Here is a 26,477-nt window from a genome sequence, read left to right on the forward strand (position 1 = left end):
GACTATGCATGAAATCTAGAATAAGGTGACATTTGCTTTGTAAATTTACCAAATCCTGAATCTATTTGTTTCTCAGAAACAGTATCCCAGAGCTTATTAGACAGGGGAAAAATTACTCTGACAAAGCTCACAAAATCCTGGTTTATCAAACCAATTTGCTGATTCATTAATATCTAGTGAGAAAGAAAAAATAAACAAACACTTATGGGTCCGGCTGACCAGCTATTGTCTCCCTGTACATACATTACAAGCCATACCAGAAGAAGATCTAATGAACTTGGAAGTTATGTGGTTTTCCTCTGCTCCCCTTCCCTCTATCTTCATTTTCTGCCTTTCTTTGCCTTGCACTATGTCCAGAAAGATTAGCCCCCGTGACCCACACACACGCCCCTATCCTCCTTGCCAGAGGCTTCAGTTTGAGTTCAGCTATTGAGAGGCACCAGGAGGAAATTAGAGGGTGGGAAAAGAGAAACGTTGGGATGTTTCTTCCTTGCTTTCTCCTTGCTTGGTTCCACTTCTCTTGGCAGGACCCTCATCTCTCAAGACCACTGGGATTCTCATCATCTATGCTCCAACTCCACCGACTGGGCCCTGAGCCTGGAAACACCCCTTCCTCTCCCTTGTGTCTTCAGCCTCCAGATAGGTGATAGTTTCCAGTTGTTGCTAGTCTCTGTGGACCGCCTCAGTATCCACTGTCTGTAGCGTCTGTGGACCACCTCAGTATCCACTGTCTGTAGCGTCTGTGGGCCGCCTCAGTATCCACTGTCTGTAGTCTCTGTGGACCGCCTCAGTATCCACTGTCTGTAGCATCTGTGGACCGCCTCAGTATCCACTGTCTGTAGCGTCTGTGGACCGCCTCAGTATCCGCTGTTTGTAGTGTCTGTGGACTGCCTCAGTATCCGCTGTTTGTAGTGTCTGTGGACTGCCTCAGTATCCGCTGTTTGTAGTGTCTGTGGACTGCCTCAGTATCCGCTGTTTGTAGTGTCTGTGGACTGCCTCAGTATCCGCTGTTTGTAGTGTCTGTGGACTGCCTCAGTATCCGCTGTTTGTAGTGTCTGTGGACTGCCTCAGTATCCGCTGTTTGTAGTGTCTGTGGACTGCCTCAGTATCCGCTGTTTGTAGTGTCTGTGGACTGCCTCAGTATCCGCTGTTTGTAGTGTCTGTGGACTGCCTCAGTATCCGCTGTTTGTAGTGTCTGTGGACTGCCTCAGTATCCGCTGTTTGTAGTGTCTGTGGACTGCCTCAGTATCCGCTGTTTGTAGTGTCTGTGGACTGCCTCAGTATCCGCTGTTTGTAGTGTCTGTGGACTGCCTCAGTATCCGCTGTTTGTAGTGTCTGTGGACTGCCTCAGTATCCGCTGTTTGTAGTGTCTGTGGACTGCCTCAGTATCCGCTGTTTGTAGTGTCTGTGGACTGCCTCAGTATCCGCTGTTTGTAGTGTCTGTGGACTGCCTCAGTATCCGCTGTTTGTAGTGTCTGTGGACTGCCTCAGTATCCGCTGTTTGTAGTGTCTGTGGACTGCCTCAGTATCCGCTGTTTGTAGTGTCTGTGGACTGCCTCAGTATCCGCTGTTTGTAGTGTCTGTGGACTGCCTCAGTATCCGCTGTTTGTAGTGTCTGTGGACTGCCTCAGTATCCGCTGTTTGTAGTGTCTGTGGACTGCCTCAGTATCCGCTGTTTGTAGTGTCTGTGGACTGCCTCAGTATCCGCTGTTTGTAGTGTCTGTGGACTGCCTCAGTATCCGCTGTTTGTAGTGTCTGTGGACTGCCTCAGTATCCGCTGTTTGTAGTGTCTGTGGACTGCCTCAGTATCCGCTGTTTGTAGTGTCTGTGGACTGCCTCAGTATCCGCTGTTTGTAGTGTCTGTGGACTGCCTCAGTATCCGCTGTTTGTAGTGTCTGTGGACTGCCTCAGTATCCGCTGTTTGTAGTGTCTGTGGACTGCCTCAGTATCCGCTGTTTGTAGTGTCTGTGGACTGCCTCAGTATCCGCTGTTTGTAGTGTCTGTGGACTGCCTCAGTATCCGCTGTTTGTAGTGTCTGTGGACTGCCTCAGTATCCGCTGTTTGTAGTGTCTGTGGACTGCCTCAGTATCCGCTGTTTGTAGTGTCTGTGGACTGCCTCAGTATCCGCTGTTTGTAGTGTCTGTGGACTGCCTCAGTATCCGCTGTTTGTAGTGTCTGTGGACTGCCTCAGTATCCGCTGTTTGTAGTGTCTGTGGACTGCCTCAGTATCCGCTGTTTGTAGTGTCTGTGGACTGCCTCAGTATCCGCTGTTTGTAGTGTCTGTGGACTGCCTCAGTATCCGCTGTTTGTAGTGTCTGTGGACTGCCTCAGTATCCGCTGTTTGTAGTGTCTGTGGACTGCCTCAGTATCCGCTGTTTGTAGTGTCTGTGGACTGCCTCAGTATCCGCTGTTTGTAGTGTCTGTGGACTGCCTCAGTATCCGCTGTTTGTAGTGTCTGTGGACTGCCTCAGTATCCGCTGTTTGTAGTGTCTGTGGACTGCCTCAGTATCCGCTGTTTGTAGTGTCTGTGGACTGCCTCAGTATCCGCTGTTTGTAGTGTCTGTGGACTGCCTCAGTATCCGCTGTTTGTAGTGTCTGTGGACTGCCTCAGTATCCGCTGTTTGTAGTGTCTGTGGACTGCCTCAGTATCCGCTGTTTGTAGTGTCTGTGGACTGCCTCAGTATCCGCTGTTTGTAGTGTCTGTGGACTGCCTCAGTATCCGCTGTTTGTAGTGTCTGTGGACTGCCTCAGTATCCGCTGTTTGTAGTGTCTGTGGACTGCCTCAGTATCCGCTGTTTGTAGTGTCTGTGGACTGCCTCAGTATCCGCTGTTTGTAGTGTCTGTGGACTGCCTCAGTATCCGCTGTTTGTAGTGTCTGTGGACTGCCTCAGTATCCGCTGTTTGTAGTGTCTGTGGACTGCCTCAGTATCCGCTGTTTGTAGTGTCTGTGGACTGCCTCAGTATCCGCTGTTTGTAGTGTCTGTGGACTGCCTCAGTATCCGCTGTTTGTAGTGTCTGTGGACTGCCTCAGTATCCGCTGTTTGTAGTGTCTGTGGACTGCCTCAGTATCCGCTGTTTGTAGTGTCTGTGGACTGCCTCAGTATCCGCTGTTTGTAGTGTCTGTGGACTGCCTCAGTATCCGCTGTTTGTAGTGTCTGTGGACTGCCTCAGTATCCGCTGTTTGTAGTGTCTGTGGACTGCCTCAGTATCCGCTGTTTGTAGTGTCTGTGGACTGCCTCAGTATCCGCTGTTTGTAGTGTCTGTGGACTGCCTCAGTATCCGCTGTTTGTAGTGTCTGTGGACTGCCTCAGTATCCGCTGTTTGTAGTGTCTGTGGACTGCCTCAGTATCCGCTGTTTGTAGTGTCTGTGGACTGCCTCAGTATCCGCTGTTTGTAGTGTCTGTGGACTGCCTCAGTATCCGCTGTTTGTAGTGTCTGTGGACTGCCTCAGTATCCGCTGTTTGTAGTGTCTGTGGACTGCCTCAGTATCCGCTGTTTGTAGTGTCTGTGGACTGCCTCAGTATCCGCTGTTTGTAGTGTCTGTGGACTGCCTCAGTATCCGCTGTTTGTAGTGTCTGTGGACTGCCTCAGTATCCGCTGTTTGTAGTGTCTGTGGACTGCCTCAGTATCCGCTGTTTGTAGTGTCTGTGGACTGCCTCAGTATCCGCTGTTTGTAGTGTCTGTGGACTGCCTCAGTATCCGCTGTTTGTAGTGTCTGTGGACTGCCTCAGTATCCGCTGTTTGTAGTGTCTGTGGACTGCCTCAGTATCCGCTGTTTGTAGTGTCTGTGGACTGCCTCAGTATCCGCTGTTTGTAGTGTCTGTGGACTGCCTCAGTATCCGCTGTTTGTAGTGTCTGTGGACTGCCTCAGTATCCGCTGTTTGTAGTGTCTGTGGACTGCCTCAGTATCCGCTGTTTGTAGTGTCTGTGGACTGCCTCAGTATCCGCTGTTTGTAGTGTCTGTGGACTGCCTCAGTATCCGCTGTTTGTAGTGTCTGTGGACTGCCTCAGTATCCGCTGTTTGTAGTGTCTGTGGACTGCCTCAGTATCCGCTGTTTGTAGTGTCTGTGGACTGCCTCAGTATCCGCTGTTTGTAGTGTCTGTGGACTGCCTCAGTATCCGCTGTTTGTAGTGTCTGTGGACTGCCTCAGTATCCGCTGTTTGTAGTGTCTGTGGACTGCCTCAGTATCCGCTGTTTGTAGTGTCTGTGGACTGCCTCAGTATCCGCTGTTTGTAGTGTCTGTGGACTGCCTCAGTATCCGCTGTTTGTAGTGTCTGTGGACTGCCTCAGTATCCGCTGTTTGTAGTGTCTGTGGACTGCCTCAGTATCCGCTGTTTGTAGTGTCTGTGGACTGCCTCAGTATCCGCTGTTTGTAGTGTCTGTGGACTGCCTCAGTATCCGCTGTTTGTAGTGTCTGTGGACTGCCTCAGTATCCGCTGTTTGTAGTGTCTGTGGACTGCCTCAGTATCCGCTGTTTGTAGTGTCTGTGGACTGCCTCAGTATCCGCTGTTTGTAGTGTCTGTGGACTGCCTCAGTATCCGCTGTTTGTAGTGTCTGTGGACTGCCTCAGTATCCGCTGTTTGTAGTGTCTGTGGACTGCCTCAGTATCCGCTGTTTGTAGTGTCTGTGGACTGCCTCAGTATCCGCTGTTTGTAGTGTCTGTGGACTGCCTCAGTATCCGCTGTTTGTAGTGTCTGTGGACTGCCTCAGTATCCGCTGTTTGTAGTGTCTGTGGACTGCCTCAGTATCCGCTGTTTGTAGTGTCTGTGGACTGCCTCAGTATCCGCTGTTTGTAGTGTCTGTGGACTGCCTCAGTATCCGCTGTTTGTAGTGTCTGTGGACTGCCTCAGTATCCGCTGTTTGTAGTGTCTGTGGACTGCCTCAGTATCCGCTGTTTGTAGTGTCTGTGGACTGCCTCAGTATCCGCTGTTTGTAGTGTCTGTGGACTGCCTCAGTATCCGCTGTTTGTAGTGTCTGTGGACTGCCTCAGTATCCGCTGTTTGTAGTGTCTGTGGACTGCCTCAGTATCCGCTGTTTGTAGTGTCTGTGGACTGCCTCAGTATCCGCTGTTTGTAGTGTCTGTGGACTGCCTCAGTATCCGCTGTTTGTAGTGTCTGTGGACTGCCTCAGTATCCGCTGTTTGTAGTGTCTGTGGACTGCCTCAGTATCCGCTGTTTGTAGTGTCTGTGGACTGCCTCAGTATCCGCTGTTTGTAGTGTCTGTGGACTGCCTCAGTATCCGCTGTTTGTAGTGTCTGTGGACTGCCTCAGTATCCGCTGTTTGTAGTGTCTGTGGACTGCCTCAGTATCCGCTGTTTGTAGTGTCTGTGGACTGCCTCAGTATCCGCTGTTTGTAGTGTCTGTGGACTGCCTCAGTATCCGCTGTTTGTAGTGTCTGTGGACTGCCTCAGTATCCGCTGTTTGTAGTGTCTGTGGACTGCCTCAGTATCCGCTGTTTGTAGTGTCTGTGGACTGCCTCAGTATCCGCTGTTTGTAGTGTCTGTGGACTGCCTCAGTATCCGCTGTTTGTAGTGTCTGTGGACTGCCTCAGTATCCGCTGTTTGTAGTGTCTGTGGACTGCCTCAGTATCCGCTGTTTGTAGTGTCTGTGGACCGCCTCAGTATCCACTGTCTGTAGTCTCTGTGGACTGCCTCAGTATCCACTGTTTGTAGTGTCTGTGGACCGCCTGAGTATCCACTGTCTGTAGCATCTGTGGACCGCCTCAGTATCCACCGTTTGTTTGTAGTGTCTGTAGGCCACCTCAGTATCCACTGTTTGTAGTCTCTGAGGACCGCCTCAGTATCCACTGTTTGTTTGTAGTGTCTGTGGACTGCCTCAGTATCCACTGTTAGTAGTGGCTGTGGACCGCCTCAGTATCCACTGTTTGTTCCCTCAACCTGACCACACCTCTGTAAGTCTCTTCATTAGAATGATCTGGGCTGAACTGTCCTGCAGTTTGAATGAGTCAGTACAGTGTGTGTGAAACACTGAATATTTTCATTTTCTACTTAGGGTGACCAATCATCGCAACTTGCACAGGACTGAGGTGGGATTTAGGATTTTCTGTTTTTCTATCAGGATGAGTTGGCCATTCTAATCCTACCTAACTTTGACATATCTGTTTACCACACCCATATACTTACTTTTTTAATTTTTTTCTTGAAGTTCATTCGTTTTGTTACCTAAAGTTTATTTTAAAACAAACTTTAAATCACTTCCTTAAATGGAAAACTAATATAACTTGCCTCTGATTGGTTCGACAAAACATATTATAGAAACAAAAATAAATGGAAACCAAGCAACAATATTAAACTTAACTAGAAGTTATGATTTGCAAAGGACCTGAGTGCAAGTCCTGTTCTCCCTCTGTCTAAAAGGGAGATTGATGTTAAGGGAATTAAAGACATACTAAAGCTAAACTTACTAAAGCTAAACTTTCTGCTTAGTATCAGAATGTCTCATAGAAAACTGTAAGTGGATAACTTTCACAATATGAGTCTATGTTATTTAAGGATGTGCATGTATTACCTACATCATCTTGTCTGTGCCCTATGATATGTGCTTTATCCCTAAGGAAATAATGATGTAGTGGATATTCAAACACATAACAAAATCAGGCTCTACCACTCTGCTGTCTCAGTATCCACAGTAGACGTAACCAAACAGACAAACTGGGTGCTTACATGATTATGACCGATCTCACCCTTTACTCTGGATGGTGCTGGGATGGACATCATCACCAGATGCTTCTGACTTTGTTCCTATGATTCCAAGCCCTATTCTAATGGACAAACTGTTTTCTTTGAATAGAACAATCCATTTTTTATAACAATTTTTTAATGTTTTTTATTTATTTCTGAGAGAAAGAGACAGCGTGAACAGGGGAGGGTCAGAGAGAGAGAAAGACACAGAATCTGAAACAGGCTCCAGGCTCTGAGCTGGCTGTCAGCACAGAGCCTGATGCAGGGCTTGAACCCACGAACTGTGAGATCATGACCTGAGCCGAAGTCTGATGCTTAACTGACTGAGCCACCCAGGCACCCCTAGAACAATCCTTTTATCAGGAAATAGCCAAAGTTAGGTTGCCTCAGTGGGCAGAACATGCAACTCTTGATCTCAGGCTCATGAGTTCTAGCCACACGTTGGGTATATAGATTACTTAAAAATAAAACATATTTTTAAAAAAGGAAATAGCCAAAGCTTTTAAGCCAGGGACAATTTGGTCTCTTTAAAATCACTTTGTCAATCTCTAATCTATTATGTGTTAATTACACATTTTAACTCTTAAAACATAATCTTATTTCTTTACATTTTATGTTTTTAGAAGCTCACTATTCTATCTGTGTCCTACCTGTAAGTACAAAATACCCAGGCAACTTGTTGAGGTGGGAATGGGTAGGTATATGTACAGTGACCAGGTCTAGTGTTATAGAAGAGATGACATTAGAGCTCGGGCTACAAAGATTAATTTGCTTTCTTAATATGGAAAGAGGGAGCAAAGTTAATCTTAGGCAGAAGGAACAGCATGTGTGTGCAAAGGCACAGAATAATGAAAAAATAAAATATATGCAGGGATTGAAAGTAGTTAAATATGGCCCAGGACTGGACTATCAGAGGACACTGAATCAGTAAGAGAACCCAATATTCATATACTAGTAATTAGTATGGCAGATAGGCAGAAGACATCAGGATTTGGAGCCAGATTTGTGCTGCTCTCTCAGCTTCAGAAATTACTCTTTGTATTACCCTCGACAAATTCTTAACATTATACACTTCCATTTCTTCACCTGTAAAATGGGAGATAATAATTCTACCTCTTTCATAGAATTATTATGAGGACTAATGACCTTAGACCAGTGGTTTTCAACTAGGGCTAATTTCCCCCCTAGAGACATAAGTAATGTCTGAAGATACTTTTGATTATCACAACTAGAGGATGAGAGACTGCTACCAACATTTAGTAGGTAAAGAACAAAAATGCTCCTTAATATCCTGCAATGCACAGGACAGCCTTCCACAACAAAGGCTTATTTGGACTAATATACCAGTCTGAGGCTGAGAAACCCTGGCTTAACCTAATACCTTGCTAACAGTGTATAGTCAATACATATGGTCCAGAAAGAGAAGGAGGAAGAGGAAAAGGGATGATGTTGTACAAAGGAGATGAGTTCACTGCAGCTGCTTTCTTTTTAGGTGACTACCAAGCCATCATGACCCACTGTCATCAAATACACCCCTAGTCCCAATCACTAGCTATCTTTCTACATGGACAGTTAGTTACAGGGTGACTAATAAGAACTATAGAATAGTGGTCCCTGGAAGTGTACTCAAGTACCTGATCACAATAAAGTTTTATAAAACAGGGAGAGTGACCAAGCGTCCCTACAACTCTGACACATGGCCAGCATCTTCCGTCCAATAGGCAACTATCTCAGGCCTGAGAACAGCAAATGGCAAGACTCAGTAACTAAGGTTGGCAGTTCATTCTGTCCACTAGCCTTGAAATAGTGAATCATCACAACTCAGGTCTAATAGACCAGGTGTGTATTTAAAAGGACCTCAGCACACTATTTTAACAAGTCTTGCATATAAAACCCAGGAAGCCGAAAGCCTTCTGATGATCCTTCAATCCAGACGATGGTGTGGCAAAGCTAAGAAAGGCCAGGGACAGAAACAGAAGATGCCCTGATGAGTGTATAGTCTCAGTGATAGTGAAGCCTTTTTCAAGTGAAGTGTCAGCTAACCACACTTTGGCAGAACAAAATACAGAAGCAAAGCTCTGCCAACAGAGGCTGGAGCCACAAACCAGAGAGCAATCTGCATGTATACATGATGTGGAAAGAACTGCTTGTCGGATGCTGGTTTTTCTCGGCCACAACACACATGTGGTGGTATCATCTTCAAATTATGAAGGACAGATTGATTCCTGACTACCCAGGCATGCAAGGAACCAATGAAGGATAATGCCCTACATTGACAAGTTAATGTCTCAGCAGGGAAGACTAATTAGGAAACGTGTCATTTAGGATGCTGCCTATACTTCCAGCATCAATTCAAACAATGTCTTTGTTTGAACTGACATCCCAGGATAATGGATAAATGCTGATGCTCTGGAGTCAGATGGAACTGGGTTTGAATAGTAGCTCCACAATTTGCTGACTTTGCAATCTAGGAAAAGCTCAGTGGTGATATTGGCAATAATGACAACTGGGGATGATAATAAAGGCAAGTTTGTGGAGTTTTAGTGAGCATTAAATGTAACTCTTCAGGTAGAATTTCTACCATCCCCCCTAGCAGAGCAACTCTTTAGTAAATACAAGCTGTCTTGTGCCCATGATGGTCCACTTACCTTTTCTTCACATATCATATCCTGTATTTCAGCACAAAGGACACGGGTCCTGTCAGTCATATCGTATGATGACAAGTGTTACGTTGGGGTCCGGGGTTCCACATACACACTAAACATAGAAATGTAAACAAAAACTGTGACTGGGGAATCTGTTCATGATACTTCTTAGATGTGGACATAGCCTTTCTTCAGTTTTGATCTATCTATTCAAATGGTCGTCCTTTTCTTTTTCTCATCCACATGGCCACCATTTGGGGAAGAAAAAATATTTCTTTTGAATAATTTCTTCCCCACACACTTTTCTTTCTTTGCCGTGATACTTGTCAACCACCATAGCAACCATCAGGTAGTGTCAGCAACAGAAGCTCCCCTGGAGGAAGTTTGCCGTCAGTCACCGCCCTCATCCAACCTCAGGAACTGTAATGAGAGAGCAAAGCCATCTTCCCTGAAATTCAGAAGAAGCTACACGATGACAACCACACATTAGGACATAAATGCCTTGTCCTCACTTCGACAGCACTTAGACTAAAATTGGAATGATGCAGAGATTAGCATGGCCCCTGCACAAGAACATAATTTGTCCCTGAGACAAATACCTGGTAAAATATAAGTGAGTTTCATAGATAAAGGCAGAGTAGTAATAGGTTAGAATACTGGAATGAGAAAAAAAGAAGCAAAGAAGTGTGGACTTAATTAAATCAACATTTTCCATGATTCTCTTATGACTGAGACCATATCAGTCTTTATTAAAAAGTGAAACGTGATGAGAAATGTCAAGAATGTTAACATTTTTTGAGGGCTTACTATGTGCAGGCACCGTTTTTAGTCTTTTATACAAACATTGTTTTATACATAAGATGGAAACGATGCCACCCTCATTTTACAAGACGAAGGAAAAGAAATTTAGAGAGGTGAAGTACCAAAATTGCACAGCTAGGAAGGGGCAGATCTGGGGTAAACTCCAAGCAGTATGAATCCAGAGGCTTCTCTTTCAACCCCTACACTTTAATGCTTCTAAATTAAAGGAAAGGAATATTGCCTATCACACATCATTTAAAATCTAGACAATAACCCATTTCACAAAGTAACATTATGAAATGAAACAACTACTCTCATAATGTAACAATTTAAATGGTTTTGCTTCCAGCCAAAGATTAATGCTGTATTTTAAGCAGAGGAAAGAGAATTTTTTAATTCACTAAATTTGGACAGCCCACAAAACATTCAGAATTCGGTGACTGCTCTTAATGAGTTTTTTTCTTTCAAGAGTTTAATATTTTTACCAAAAAGGAAGATGAGATTTTCTCCAAGTACTCTAACAACTATAAAGGGCTGTCTTAGATTTTTCTAATTTTTCATAGCCTTTTTCTATTTAATTCACAAATTTCCTTTTGCTTCCCCTTCAGTGAATAAACTATAAACTCAATCTTTTTCTAATTGGCTCACAAGCACCATCTAGTGAAGAAGCAGAATAATTACAGAACAGTTCCTGCAAATTATCACAATCTGTACTAATTAAGCCTAAATGAGCACCATTTTACCATTGTTCTAAAACAGAATGAGTTTTGTTAAATGCAAATATTATGGCTAAGGGTAAAAATGTTATGTAATTTAGGGCTCCTGGGTGGCTCAGTCAGGTAAGTTCAGACTCTTGGTTTGGGCTGGGGTCATGATCTCCCTATTCATGAGTTCGAATCCCTGCATCAGGCTCCACATTGACTGTGTTGAGTCTGCTTAGGATTCTCTCTTTCCCTCTCTTTCCACCTCAGGGCACCTTCCCTGCTTGTGTTTGCTCTCTCTCAAAATAAATAAATTAACTTTAAAAAATATTATGTATTTCAAGTTCTGTTGTTCTTTGGAATTTTCAGAAATTGAGAATTAGCTTGCTTTCTATTTCCAGCTCCCATTGGCCTTTCTATGACCAATGACTATGGATCCTCAGAGAGCAGAAAGTGACATGTTTCACTGTAGCAATATCCCAGGGTGGTTTTGACATTTCGTTTTCTGAATCTGTATCTGTCCATGCATTACTTTTCTTCCTCGCCTTTTCATTGTCACACTAAAATAATTTTTTAAATATATTCACCTAACCATTTATTGAGGACAATCTCTGCCCTCGAGAAATTCACTGTCCAGCAGATGTAGACATTAGGAAAATAAAGTATTACAGGTGTTATGATAGAGTATAGTGTAGAGTAGAATTCATTCTAATCAGAAGGCTCATATTGAACTGGTACTATTTTGCAATTTCATCAGAGGGAGCACATCTTTATTCTACAGTAGGAGCTCTCTTAGTCAACCTCCATTTACCAACTCACCAGATTAACCAACGCTCTCTACTATGTCTATAAAATGCACTGACTTACACTTACTGCTCACCTATGCTTAGGCTAGAAAGCTACCCTAAAATGTTCATGAATTAGTGTTCCTACCAGCTAAGTTGAATGCTTAACAAGAAGCAATTGGATTTTGTTCCCAAATACATCTTTGCCAGTTTTAGTTGTAGTTACACAATATTAATTACACAATTTCAGTAAATACTACATCAATTGATCAAATATAAGTCCAAAAATTGGTGTTGAATCAGTTGGGAGTGAGACAAATGTAGAAGATTAGGGGGAAACCATACAAATCTAGAATGATTCTGCATTCAAACTGGTTTGAAGGTATTTTTAGATTCTTGCTCTAATTTTTGAAAAAAACAAAAGCAAAAAAAAAAAAAAAAAAAAAACCCTGGAAGTCTTAGCTCATGCTTATGGGTATGTTTTATACAAGAAAGACAATACACAGCATTTCTAGGATCTCAAACTTTAAAAGAGGGTGAACAATGGGGCACCTGGGTGGCCCAGTCAGTTAAGTATCTAACTTTGGCTCAGATCATGATCTCACAGTTCATGAGTTCAAGCCCTGTGTTAGGCTCTGTGCTGAGAGCTCCGAGCCTGGAGCCTGCTTTGAATTATGTCTCCCTCTCTCTCTTGATCCCTCCCCCACTATCTCTCTCTCTCTCTAAATTAATAAGTAAAAAATTTTTAATGGAATGAACAGAAGATGATAAAAGGATTCATTACCAAGGGCAATATTAAAAAGTGGCACAGAAGTATAAGAATAATGCCAAAGCAAGCAAAAGTATAAAGTGAACTCAAGATTGTGGGGAAATAGAACAATAAACTGGGCTTGTATTTGAGTTGTATTTTGAGAAAAATGAAAGCATGAGAGACACAAGTTTTCAGACCTTCAAAAATGATGCTATAATAATAAGGAACAGAGAGAAGTTTGATTTCTACAAATGCTATTTTCCTTTCTTCCTTGTAAAAGTAGAGTGAGCTCTAGCCAGGAAAGGCAGAAGAGGAGACTTAATAAAGAACCTCCTAACTCTTCTAAAATGTGTCCAAATGAGACCTGTACATACTATTTCTAAGTATAATTTCAGAATATGCCTTGAGACTGCTACATCTGTGGTCAGCCATCTTTGAGAAATCAAGACAAACAAGAGAAATGCTGTCAGATTGATAGAGGGCAAATATATCCCTGACCTTCCAAACATGGCAAGAAGTAGATATTGTAAATGATGGATCTGCTGATCACCCTCAACTACATTCTAGAACAAATTACTAAAATCACAGACTATGAACACTTTAAAAGGGAACAGTGTGTAATGTGAATCGTGATTAGGTCATAGGAAACAAGTCCTACCAGAACTAACTCATTTCTGTTTTTGTATGTTTATTAGGTTAGTCAGTTCCTTATTTCTATGTATTTTTAGAAGAAATTTGACAAAGCTTTTAAAGATACCTTCCTGGACAAAAAGTGAAGAAATGTGGATATAATAGATTTATTGTTATTTTTACCTAAATTATTCTGATTAACAGATTGATGTCATACTTGGAGAAGAGTCTCATCCTACGCTCTATGAAATAGGGGAATTATTTTCTCAGTGAATTCGATGAAAAAATTGATGGCATACTGGTAGGTAACACGAAGTTAGAAGCAACAGCCAACCGCTGGATAGCAGGCTTCTGGATCTTGATCCCAAAGGAAAGAAAATGGGCCCAAATGAATCAAGTTAGGAAAAAAAATACAGAGTACAAATGGGAGAGAAATTAATTATCAGGAGCACGTGTGGAAAAAGAGTTAAGGATTTTAGTTAGGTTCAATATAAGAAAAAGAAGTGTAATGGAGGTGATGGGCTCATAGACTACGTTAATTACAGCAGTAGTATAGTAGCGAGGAGCCATTTCCTGCAGTGGCTGGTCCATGGTGTCAAATATTACAGAGAAATCCAAGAAAATGAGTTCTGAGGTTTACACTGAAGTGGTAAGGAGGTCAATATCGACTTTGAAGAGAGTGATTTCAGCTAAATAATTAGGGTAGGTGCCAAAAACAAAGGGTTCTGACAAGTGAAAAGGCTGTGAGCAAAAGTAAGCTACCGATTTGACAGCTTTGATTGGTAAAGAAAATAGCTTTTAAATAGAGAAGATAAACTAACACTGGATTAATGCTATGTTCTCTGGTTTTAGAAAACCTTGATAATTTTACACAACTTAGAGCAAAAAACCACAAACTATAATTAAAACTGAAGAGTCTCCTTAGTCTCCTTAGATTATACAGTTCCAGCTGTGCCTTGCCTCTAATAATCAATACATTTTTATATTTTATTTTAATTTTACATTTATTATATAAACAAATAGAGAAAGACTAGCTTTGGGGTAATACAGATAGCAAAATGTGGTTTATCAGAATTATTAGGCTCATAAAAAGAAGAAAGGACTCTAAACTGTGAGGAACTGCAGAATGAAACACAATTTTCTGCAGAACCTGAATCAGCTCTGCTCTAAAAAGCAACCTCTGTAAGGAGACCTGGAGCTACAGAAGTTAAGAAAGACCTCAGGTAATCGCAAAGAGGAGGACAAGAAATAGAGGCAGGATGAAGATGGTGCCTAAACCAGTCTAGACTACAAGCTTCGTAACTTCCTAGAAAGGAAGGAGTGGTACTTAATACCAGAAACATGATGTGTTTTTGTAGTTTAATTATTTGTAGTTGTTGTGTGGATATATTTCTTTAAACACATAAGGTCTACAGCTACACCATTAAAAAAGAAAAAAAGGAAGAAAAGGAAAACTCAAGAGCAGCCTGCACTTAGAAACAAGTAGTCCATATCCTAGGAGCAAAGCACAGGATCCTTCTCATGGCCCCACACCAAAATGACAGATTCTGTGTTTCTGAAAGGTGAAGAAGTCTTCTGGAAAAATCAACTGCCAAACACATGGATGAAATTAAGCAAATGTCAAATTGGTACATTAAACTGTATTTCTTTGCTTGTTTAGCATCTCAAAGAGCTCACAATTTACAAGTAGTTCTCAACTTACCAAGATGCTGTTTTCTAAAAGTTAGTTGGCAAATCAGTTGTATGACAGCATAGTATTGTGGTTCTGAGTAGAGGCAGACTTCCCAGTTCAAATCCTAACCCCACCACCTACTTAATTCACTGACTGAGCCTCTATATCTGTAAAATGGGATACCTACTCAAAGGATTGTTCTTTTCTGACTAATGAGTTATCACATTGAATGTTTTTCCAGTCATTCCTGGCACATAGTGAGTATTCAAATTGGTAGCTATTATTATAATTAGCATGTTGATAGGAATAGGAACACAGTATTTCCCAGAAGAGGAGGATCATAGTTATAGAAAAGGCCTAGAGAAATAGGTCAAGGGATTTGGTAAATGTATAGAAAGACCTCTCTAAATGCATAAAAGAAGACTTCTCTAGGGGCACGTGGGCGGCTCAGTAGGTTAGGCATCCGACTTCAGCTCAGGTCATGATCTCACAGTCCCAGAGCCCAAGCCTCACATCAGGCTCTGTGCTCAGAGCCTGGAGCCTACTTCAGATTCTGTGTCTCCCTTTCTCTCTGTCCATCTCCCACTCATGCTTTGTCTCTGTTTGTCTCTCAAAAATGAATAAATATTCTAAAAATTTTTTTAAAGAGAAGACTTCTCTCTAGGCGATTAGCAGAACACATTTAAATTCCAAACAGCACACAAAGCAAAATAATAATAATAATTAATTAATTAAAATGCTGAAATACATTTTAAAATTCAATGACCAGAGGACAGTGGGAAATGCTGTAGATCCTTTCTTCTTGGAGCTTTACAGTGAATGTCATGAGTCCCTGTGATTAAAAAGGAAAAAATACCATCGAATTTTGTTTAATCCAGCATTGCCTACACTTATGTGACCATAGAAACCATTTTTCTCTTATCTGCCATTATCACCACACTTTGAGAGATGCTTCTCCACATCAATTACTTTCCCAGATATTCTAAATTGAAGAATAAACAGCAGTTATCCCTAACGAAATAAAAGTATAAGGTTTTGATTTCACAACCCTCTGAGAATTATAAAAACGCTCTTCATAAATTGAATACTGGCTAAATCATGGTTGCCATTCTTGCTCAACCCGTTCAAAGTGAGAATAGCAATATTAAAATAAAATGTAGAGCTCCAACACTTCCTTTTTTCTTCTCATGTTAGTAAGCCTACTATAAATAATTTTCTCTTTAATTATTACATACTTTAATGAAGATAAATATGAGAACTACAAAGTGTATTGAAGTATTACAATTCTGACTTATTATGGTGAGTATTTTGTAGTGTTTACACATATTAAATCACTATATTGTACACTTGAAAATAATATGTCACTTATACCTCAATTAAAATAAAGCATTACAGTTCTTCCTCAATAATCCAAAATTGTTTAATTAAAATAAAGGGAAGCTTTTAACTGCTATTGCATGGAAAAACAGGAATACTATTTATGGCAGCCCCAGAGGTTTTTACAACACATGCTAGTACTCATGTTAACTCTTAGTAGTTTTCTTCTTTCTGGGAATGTTTTTACCCAGGGGTATGAATTGAAACAGATAAGGCATTGTAAGGGAGTTCACAATGTTCTACTAAGTCTTAGCTTCAGCATAGCACTCTTAATTTTTAATTCCCCTTCTTGAAACGTTTCATAGTACTTTTAGAATGCTATGTGCCTTCTTTCTTGCCTAAAATAGTACTAATATATTCAGCCCAGGCACAAAGTATCTGAAGTAAGAAAGGAAGAGAAAATTCAGTTCAGAAACTCAGTTCACCCAGTCATTCATTTCTTTCTTTAACAAATAGATATTGAATACACTCCATGTGTCAGAGTATATTCTAAGTATCGAGAATACTCCAGTGGGCAAAAATAATCATGATCTCTATCTCCTTAGGGTTTATAGTCCCAGATGATGTCAATAAAACATAATTACATATAAAAAAGGATGGGGGCACTTGCGTGGCTCAGTCGGTTAAGTGTCCGACTTCAGCTCAGATCATGATCTTGTGGTCCGTGAGTTCGAGCTCCACATTGGGCTCTGTGCTGACAGCTCAGAGCCTGGAGCCTGCTTCAGATTCTGTCTCCCTCTCTCTCTTCCTCTCCCCCACTCATGCTCTGTCTCTCTGTGTCTCTCAAAAAGAAATAAACGTTAAAAAATTTAAAAAGGATGAACTGAAGTTGCTCTGAAGAAGAGACCTTTGGTTCTGTGAGCACTTGTAGTAGGAGAATAGGCTTCATCAGGGGGTTCTGGAACACTCCCCTAAGAAACTGTTAATGGAGTCAAGAGCTGAAGGAAGAGAAGTAGTTAACTGGCTGACAAAATAAGGGGGAAGACTTGCAGGGAGGTATACATGTGTGGGCAGGGCCCCCTGGCAAACGAGAGCCACTTCCTCTCTGCCTCTTCCAAGGAGAGCAAAGGAACAAACTAATCCTGGCTCCATGGTGACTGACAGATAATGTTATGTGTCCAGGCATAGTTGCACGCTCATCCTTGGAGATGGGAATTCTTAGCTTAGAAGAAAAAAATACATTCTTTAAATAATATGAACTATCAAGTATCAGGACAGACTGAGAAGGACGATATTCTGTGGTAAATGGGGTTTCCAAGTGTCTCCCAACTCATGCTACCTCAAACAATGACCACCCATGCTCGAATGAGAAAAGGGGAAGTAGAGACAATAAAAAGTAATAAGGAATTTAAGGAAGGAGAAAAGGAGGCATAGTCAGAGCTAAGTCAATGTGCAGTTTTTTTTCTTAAAAAAAAAAAGGTTTGTTATTAATGCTTTGTCATAGCTGTTTCAATCTTCCAGTGTTATACAAACCAACCATCCCCAGACAACAATCTGTTATTCCACAGAATTCTATTTATTAGGAATTCTGGCGAGGCTCAGCTGGTGATTCTCCTGTTCCATGGATATTGCTCATGCAGCTGCCTTCAGTTGGTAAGTCCATGACAGCCCCTAATCCTCCAAGCCTCTTTCCAGATTGCTTCTCAATTAACTCGGCCCAAGGTTCCTTATAATATGGCAACAAGCCCTCAAGAAGGAACTTTCCAAAAGGCCAAACCCTAATGCATAAATTCTTATCAAGCTTCTGTCTGCACGTCACTTGCTAATGCCTGTTAGCCAAAGCAAATCACATGGTCAAGCCCCAGTCAGTAAGCATTGATTCATATGTGCAAGAACAAGAGATCTTAGAATTTGTAAAAATGGTGACAATCTTTCTCTGTATGTGTGTCTATACTATAACCAAAAACATCATTAAAAATTTTAGTCTTCTCCTTTTATCCTACCTTTAAACACTCTCTCCACACACCCCCACTATATGCCCCCCCCCCAAAAAAGATAGGTTTTACAAGTGTTTTAATCCCCCTTAGCTGTAAATTGTGCTCTTTGGAAAACCATTAAAATATATGAAAGAATCAATAACTGAATTCATCCTTCAATCCATTTGTAAAGGTGGTGAAATGGGAGTCATCTAATTTTGATATTTATTAGGAGAAATGGTTGAAATTATTAAATGAGACTTTTGATCGCCTGTAATTTCAATTACATATGCCATTCCAATTCCTTAGCACCATTAATAATCACTAATCAGTTACATGAGCATCATGACATGTGGTGAGGGGACTGTACCAGTGAAGTTTCATTCAGGGAAGCAGAACCACTGTGAGTGACAGGAAAGAAGAAACTTATTAGGAGTCCAACTTTACACAACCGTGGATTCCATTGGCTCTGTTTCTGGCCATGGGCCTCAAGTGACTATCAGTGAGCAGAGTTGACAACCCAACATGAAGTGGGGGAGAGTGAGTACAAACTGGAACCCTTGTCTGTCTCACACTTAACACAGGTGACCTGCAGAAGCCAGTGCATTTGGCCAAGACCACGTACATGGGCTTTGCCCAGAAAGTTGAGAAGTTGAAGAAAGGGATCCAAAAGGAGTGAGAGGAGCTGGGGTCCCAGCTGGTGTGCAAAGTCAACAAGTGGACCTGAAGAGCAGTCACGCAATGCCGCAGTGGTACCCAGGGCCCCAAACGAGCCTTCATAGTGATATGCCTGCTGCCTGGCCTCATCTTCCAAATTTCACACAATTTCTCTTGGGGCTAACCTAGAATCAGACAAGGAAGGAAATTCTAGCCACCGTAGTTCCAGATCAGCTAAACTGACACAAAACCACACTGCTCATCAGAAACAGGGTTGCTTCTTGCCTGATAGACTCATCTTCTGAGATCAACCCAGAAGGCAAAGAAAGCCCCAGACCTTGGGAAAAGGTACTAGTATAAGTACTACTGCATTACCACTACCCAGTTGCAACTGACTCAATAATTTCTTGGTAACTCGAACCTTCTCTAATGTAAAGAACAGAGTTCCTCCTTCACTGGTGCTATGACAAAGATTGTGAAAAATACAGGCAATGTTATTTTGTATTTTGAGAGCAGCATGGGGAAAGAGACATTAGTCACTGCCAAAATTGGCAAATGACTATTGAAAGGAAGTAGAAAAATAAAAAAATAATAATTCTCCTCACAATAACCTGGAAAATGATAGTCCTCTAGCACAAGAGTTTTATTTAAAACATTAATAACTATGAATTAAAATCTGTATTGTGTTAAATATTTGAAGAGAATTACTTCCTTTGAAAAGTCTTGATTCAGTGAATTTTCACATGCTATCTCTTCCACTTAAAATACTAGTTCCAGGGCTCCTGGGTGGCTCAGTCGGTTAAGCATCCAATTCTTGGTTTCAGCTCAGGTCATGATCTCAAAGTTTTGTGAGTTCGAGTTCCACATCTGGCTCTGGGCTGGCAGCACAGAGCCTTCTTGGGATTCTCTCACTCACTATCTCTCTGTCCTCCCCCCCCCCAACTTGTGCTGTCACTGTCTCTCTCAAAATTAATAAACTTAAAAATTCTGTTCCTTCCTAATTACCTATCTTTTATTTATCTTCCAGAACACTTTTCTGCAAAAGCTACCCAGAATTTCCTGCTCTTACCCAGGCAATGATTATCGTTCTCTTCTATGAGCTACCTCCATAACTTGCAAATCATTTAATTTTTGTACTTCCATCAAATTATAATTTTATCACTCTTCTATACATCCCATACTTTACTGCAAAGGGACCATGCCACATGCTTCTGCTAATTGGGGACAGCACATGGCACACAATAAATAATGGGCTTGTCATTGCCACTTGATCATATATTTTATAGATAGGAAACCCAACCAAATCAATAGTAGAAGGAACAGAAGTAAAAACACTTCAAGTATAAGCAATTTCTTTTATCACCTTGTAATCTAGAAAATATCATTAGTGCTACCATTAACTTTAAAAAAATTTTTTTAACAGTTATTCATTTTTGAAAGAGACAGAGACAGTGTGAGTGGGAGAGGAGCAGAGAAAGAGGGAGACACAGAATCTAAAGCAGGCTCCAGGCTCTGAATTGTCAACACAGAGCCCGACGTGGGGCTGGAACCCACAGGCTGTGAGATCATGACCTGAGCTAAAGTCGGACGTTTAACCAACTGAGCCTCCCAGGCACCCCTTACCATTAACTATTTTTATGGCTTCTTTCAGTTTGAATTGCAACTCCTTACTCCATATCCCTTCCAAAAATTTCATGTCAATGATCTCTGATTTTTCCTTCCTTTGACATCCCCTCTCTCCACTTGGAATCTAAAAGAACTACTGTAATTTGGTTCTTTCTTCTCAGGGGCTTTTCCTCCCCATCTCCCCCAGGCTGAGCAGTGACCACTTCACTTCCTCTCACCCTCTGTTCCACCTGGATAAATGCTCTAATCCCCCAGATTCTGCCACATTGGGAACACCTATTATGCAAAGCTCTGCCCAATTGCCCCCATGTTGTCCCTTGCAGTCTATTCTAATTTCATACTCAAGTGGTGGTGTGAAAATATTAAATCATGGCACTTTTGAATCTATTTGCTACCTTCTTTGTTCCATTTTACTCAGTTTCCTTTATTTCCGTGGGGGGCAAGAAAATATTATTCCAGAGGAGAAAAAAGCTTATGCATAAGATAGGAATCATGACATTTATTGAAATGACCATGAACTTGTAATTTAAGAAAAAAAAACACAGTTATTTGGCAGAAGATATAGTTCTTGTTCCATCTGCCACAAAGTAATTAGGGGAAGATTGTGATGCTTTGGGTTCCAACTTCTCCAGTGAAAATAACAATAACATACACAGAAATCGTTATTTTTTTTAAAAAAAAGGATTTCATCAATACAAAAAAACATAGAGGGGTTGTAAATGCTAACCTGTGATCTTTAAAAAGACAATAATTACCACAAGAGCTGTTTTATGACCTATCTTTCTTTCAAATGTGCTCCAACTGTGAATGACTGGTTCAACTTTTAGCTATAGATTTGGTACCAAAGTACTGCTCATAAAATAACAGAGATCATATGATAGAGCACTTTACACTCCTCATGGGGCAGAGGACCAAATGAAAAACCTTCCCCCAAACAATTCAATGTCTAAATTTTTACAAATAAAGGTCTCTGAAGCTCACATTCAGATAGTCTCATGAGAATAATTAAACGGCTTCTCAGAATTTCTTTGTTTGAAGTATTTAAATCAATTCATTTTAAATTACTTAAATAGAGCACCTACTACTTTGTGAAAATAACACTAATATTCTTTCCTCATTCAAAGGCTAAAAGTTGCACTCCAAATATAAATCATAGTAGGAGAAATTTGCCAAAATATGTTGAGATGATCATATCATCCACCCTTGTGTATTTCTTCCCTCCCATTCCATATTGCTTTAAACAATTTTATAACCTCTTTTATTTCATTTAGACCAAAGAGGAAATTAGAGAATGTCAATGTGTAAAGATATTAGTAACCAAGACTGGGTAGGAGAAATAACACTTCTGAGGATGCCAGACTGGATGGATGAAGACCAAGGACCTAATCCACTCCATTCAAACTTCATTGTAACTCCTCTTGCTCTCTACCCCACTTTGCCTCTGAATGAAGATGCACCCTTAGGAGTAGGAAGAGATAGAAACACTCTGAATTAAGGTCAAGTTTCCATCATCAGGGAAAATAGGAGTTTAATAAAGGAATTCAGGGGGGCACCTGGGTGACTCAGTTGGTTAAGGATCCTACTTTGGCTCAGGTCATGATCTCGTTCATGAGTTCAAGCCCCATGTCAGACTCTGTGCTGACAGCTCAGAGCCTGGAGCCTGCCTCTGATTCTGTGTCTCCCTCTCTCTCTGCCCCTCCCCTGCTCATGCTCTGTCTCTCTCTCTTAAAAAACTAAAACTAAACAGGAGGGGCCAAGATGGCAGAACAGCATAGAAGTCTTTTTTTTTTTTTTTTTTTTGCATCTCTCATCCCTGAAATGCAGCCAGATAAACACTAAACCATCTTGCACACCTAGAAAAAACAATCTGCACAACCTGAACCACAGAACTCAGCAGGTACACAGCACAGAGATGTGAACTGCGGGCCAGAGAGACTGCGGGGAGCAGGGAGCTGTTTTGCTTGCAGAAAAAGGATGCAGACAGAGGGCAGGGTAGGGGGGAGGAGAGTAAGCTTCCCCCCTCCCACCTGAAAGCAACTGGAGAGAAAATAAAGAGTAGGCAAGGGACTAAACAAAAAAGGGAGGAATGAGAAAGGAGAGGATTTAAATTCCATTAAGACTCTATAAACAGGGAAGCACAGAGGCCGAAATGCCGCAGCTCAATACCTGGCGGTGCTCTGATGGGAAGAGCGAATCCTCAGGAGCAGAGAGCGAGGTCCAAGGGGTCCTCGGGCCAAACAGGGAGAGGCAGTTCTCCTGCTGGGAGGACATTTGGTAGAGGCTGTGCGGCCTCCCCAAAGGCAAAGGTCCCAGCGGACCCAGGAGAACAACCACATTCTCTGGTCTTGGAACAAGGACTTTAAGGGTGAAGCCTGGTGCCAGATGTGTGTTGTGATTTTCCATAATTCCTGAAATGCTGCTACTACATGATCGCGTAAACTTTTTCTGGGGCAGGCTGGCACCCAGCTGCAGTCTCTGGGAATCGCAGTGCAATCTCGTGAACATTTTCCTGGGGGTGGGCCAGCACCCGGCCATTGCTCAGTGCGACCCTCCCTTAGAGGGTCAGAACAGGTCAAAGCCACAGTTCCTCAGAAATGAGGGGTCAGGAAACACAGCCACACTTGAGATAAAACTCAGGAGGGAGGTGTCGCCTGGCAGCAGTGATGGCTTGGTCACTGACAGTGTAAAAGCGGGGAATGAACAGAAGCCAGGGACAAAGGAGGGGTGCCGGCTGGGGAGAGTACAGAATTCTGATACTAGAGACTGGGTAGCTGGGTGTGGTCACTTTCACCCCTCCACGCATGTGCATACACGCCTGGAGGTGCCATAACAATCCACCTCATCATGCGAAGCAGCACCATATAGTGGAGAATAAAGCCATTACACTAAACCCCACCCAACTGAGCCAACCATCCTCTTCAAGTCTCTCCATCTGCTTAGTTTACTGACTATAAAGTGCTTCATAGTTTGACTTCTAGGGGAAACCTATGTAATTTCAATCGTATTTCAGTCTGTTCACTGGTCCATCTATTCNCAGGTATTATGCTAAGTGAAATTAATCAGACAAAGACAAATATCATATGACTTCACTCATATGAGGTATTTAAGATACAAAATAGCTGAACATAAGAGAAGGGAAGCAAAAAATAATATTAAAAAGGGAGGGGGACAAAACATGAGACTCTTAAATATAGAGAACAAACAGGGTTGCTAGAGGGCTTGTGGGGGNTCTTATTCTTGAATAAAGAGAAAAAATGTATTTTTCATTATTTTTTTTAATTTTTTCTATTTATTTTTTTTCCAAATTTTTAAAATTCTATTTTCTTTCCATCATTTCATTTTATTCTATTTTATTGTATTCATTTTTTTTCAAATTTTCAAACGTTTTCCTTTTTTTTCTTTTTCCTTTTTTTCTTTTCTCATCTTTAATTTTTCTTTCTAATCTGTCACACTCCTTTCAACAACCAGACCAAAACACACTTAGGATCTAGCATCTCTTATTTGATTTTTTGTGTTGTTTTTCACTTTTAATTTTTTTTTTTTTTACTTTACTAATTCTTTTTTTTCCTTCAAAATGATGAAATGAAATGAAGGAATTCACTGCAAAAGAAAGAACAGGAAGAAATAACAGCCAGGGACTTAACACAGTTACAAGAAAGATATCTGAACCAGAATTTAGAATCATGATAATAAGAATACTAGCTGTGGTTTAAAATAGGTTAGACTTCCCTTCTGCAGAGATAAAAAAAAAAAAAAAAAAGGAAAAGCTAGTCAGGATCAAATAAAAAATGCTATAATTAAGCTGCAATCTTGATGGATGAGGCAGAGCAGTGAATCAGCAATATAGAGAACAAACTTATGGAGAACAATGAAGCAGGAAAAAGGTGGGAGACTAAGACAAAAGAGCACAATTTAAGAATTAGAGAACTCAATGACTCATTAAAATGAATAACATCAGAATCATAGGGGTCCCATAAGATGAAGAGAGAGAAAATGGGGTAGCAGGTTTATGTGAGCAAATCATAGCGGAAAACTTTCCGAACCTGAGGAAAGACATAGACATCAAAATCCAGGAAGCACAGAGGACTCCCATTAGATTCAACAAAAACCAACCATCAACAAGTCATATCATAGTCAAATTCACAAAATATGCAGGCAAGGAAAGAATCATGAAAACAGCAAGGGAAATAAAAGTCCTTCACCTACAAGGAAAGACATATCAGGTTGGCAGCAGACCTATCCACAGANGGTTGCTAGAGGGCTTGTGGGGGTATGGACTAAATGGGTGAGGGGCATTAAGGAATCTACTCCGGAAATCATTGCTGCTCTATATGCTAACTAACTTGGATGTAGATTAAAAAATAAATAATTAAATTTTTAAAAACCCCACACAACCAACCATTCAGACCAAGAGCACTTTTTAGTAAATTATGCTGAAGTTAAATAATAATAATAATAAATTTTAAAAAGATAAAAATAAACATTTAAAAAAAAGAAAGGAATTCAGTTCAATTATAGAAAAATAAAGTGCTATTTTGGTAGGTCTGAGTTTGTGGCCTGGGAGATGAAAATTCATAGCAAAAAGCTTTGGCCTGACTGGCTGTCAGGTGGGAAGCTGGAGGTCAAACAGGCATGGAAGTGCAGTAGTTATGATTCTGGAAAGCGAAATACGGAAAAGGTTTTGGAAAATCTGCTCCAAAGCCTCCTTTATTCTTCTCTTAGGTAAGAAGCAACCCCAGGACTTAAGCTTTTGTGTATGTGGCAAACGGCGGCAGCTGCTGAGACAAAGGGTAGAACAAATCATGACTGGATAACCAGCAACTTCTGTCATGTAAAAATAGTTGTCACTTGCTTCCTCTACAAAATTCATATTTCTTTATGTCATCTTGTCAGTGGTTGGAATCATCTTGCTGAAATTTCAACTGGGGTTTTTAAAAAAATATATTTAAGCAATTTAGTATGATACGGTTCCTCCCTTTCTTGGGTGCCATCTTTCCTTTTGCTATTTTTGTTTAACAAACATCAACAGAGTGGTTAAGTGGACCTGGCTGCCTGCCAGATCTAGGTTGCCATTTTCTATTGTAGAAGGCACGGAAAACCCACCGATGTGGACAGAATGTTGCCTAGCACAAAATGAGTACTCACTAACTAGTAGCTACTGTCACTATTACCAACTGAGTTACTAAAAGGAGTAAGAGGGCAAAGCCTGTCTATCTAGAATTAAAAAAAAAAAAAAAAAAAAAGCTNGGCAAGGAAAGAATCATGAAAACAGCAAGGGAAATAAAAGTCCTTCACCTACAAGGAAAGACATATCAGGTTGGCAGCAGACCTATCCACAGAAACTTCGCAGGCCAGAAAGGAGTGGTAGGACATATTCAATGTGCTGAATCAGAAAAATACGCAGTCAAGAATTCTTTATCCAGCAAGGCTATCACTCAAAACAGAAGGAAAGATAAAAAGTTTCCCAGACAAACAAAAATTAAAGGAGCTCATGAACACTAAACCAAAAGCAACAAAGACTAGAAAGGACCAGAGACCACCACCAGAAACTCCAACTCTACAGGCTTCATAATGGCAATAAATTCATATCATTCAGTACTTGCTCTAAATGTCAATGTACTAAGTGCTCCAATCAAAAGATATAGAGTAACAGAATGGATAAGAAAACAAGATCCATCTATATGTTGTTTACCAGAGACCCACTTTAGACCTAAAGACACCTTCAGATTGAAAGTAAGGGGATGGAGAAACATCGATCAGGCTAATGGTAGTCAAAAGAAAGCCAGAGTAGCAATACTAATAAAAGGACAATCTAGACTTTAAAATAAAGACTGTAACAAGAGATGAAGAAGGGCATTATATCATAATTAAGGGGTCTATCCACCAAGATCTAACAATTGTAAACATTTATGCTTTGAACGTGGCGACATCCAAATATATAAATCAATTAATCACAAACATAAAGAAACTCATTGATAATAATACCAAAATAGTAGGGGACTTCAAAATCTCACCTATAGCAATGGACAGCTCATCTAAACAGAAAATCAACAAGGAAGCAATGGTTTTGAATGACACACTGCACCAGATAGACTTAACAGATATATTTGGAACATTTCATCCTAAAGCAGTGGAATATACATTCTTCTCCAGTGCACATGGAACGTTCTTCAAAATACATCACATCCTGGGACACAAATCAGCCCTCAACAAGT

The 26,477-nt window shown here is 41.1% G+C and overlaps 1 non-coding gene across 1 annotated transcript; it reads left to right on the forward strand.

Moving 5' to 3' along the window:
• The first annotated feature begins 9,850 nt into the window (after positions 1-9,850).
• LOC144222421 (U6 spliceosomal RNA) lies at positions 9,851-9,954 on the forward strand. Its single transcript, XR_013332400.1, has one exon. It is a non-coding gene; the product is annotated as a U6 spliceosomal RNA (small nuclear RNA).
• Positions 9,955-26,477: the final 16,523 nt, after the last annotated feature.

This window comes from Crocuta crocuta, unplaced genomic scaffold (assembly GCF_008692635.1).
Source record: "Crocuta crocuta isolate KB4526 unplaced genomic scaffold, BGI_CrCroc_1.0 scaffold409, whole genome shotgun sequence".
NCBI classification, from domain to species: Eukaryota; Metazoa; Chordata; class Mammalia; order Carnivora; family Hyaenidae; genus Crocuta; species Crocuta crocuta.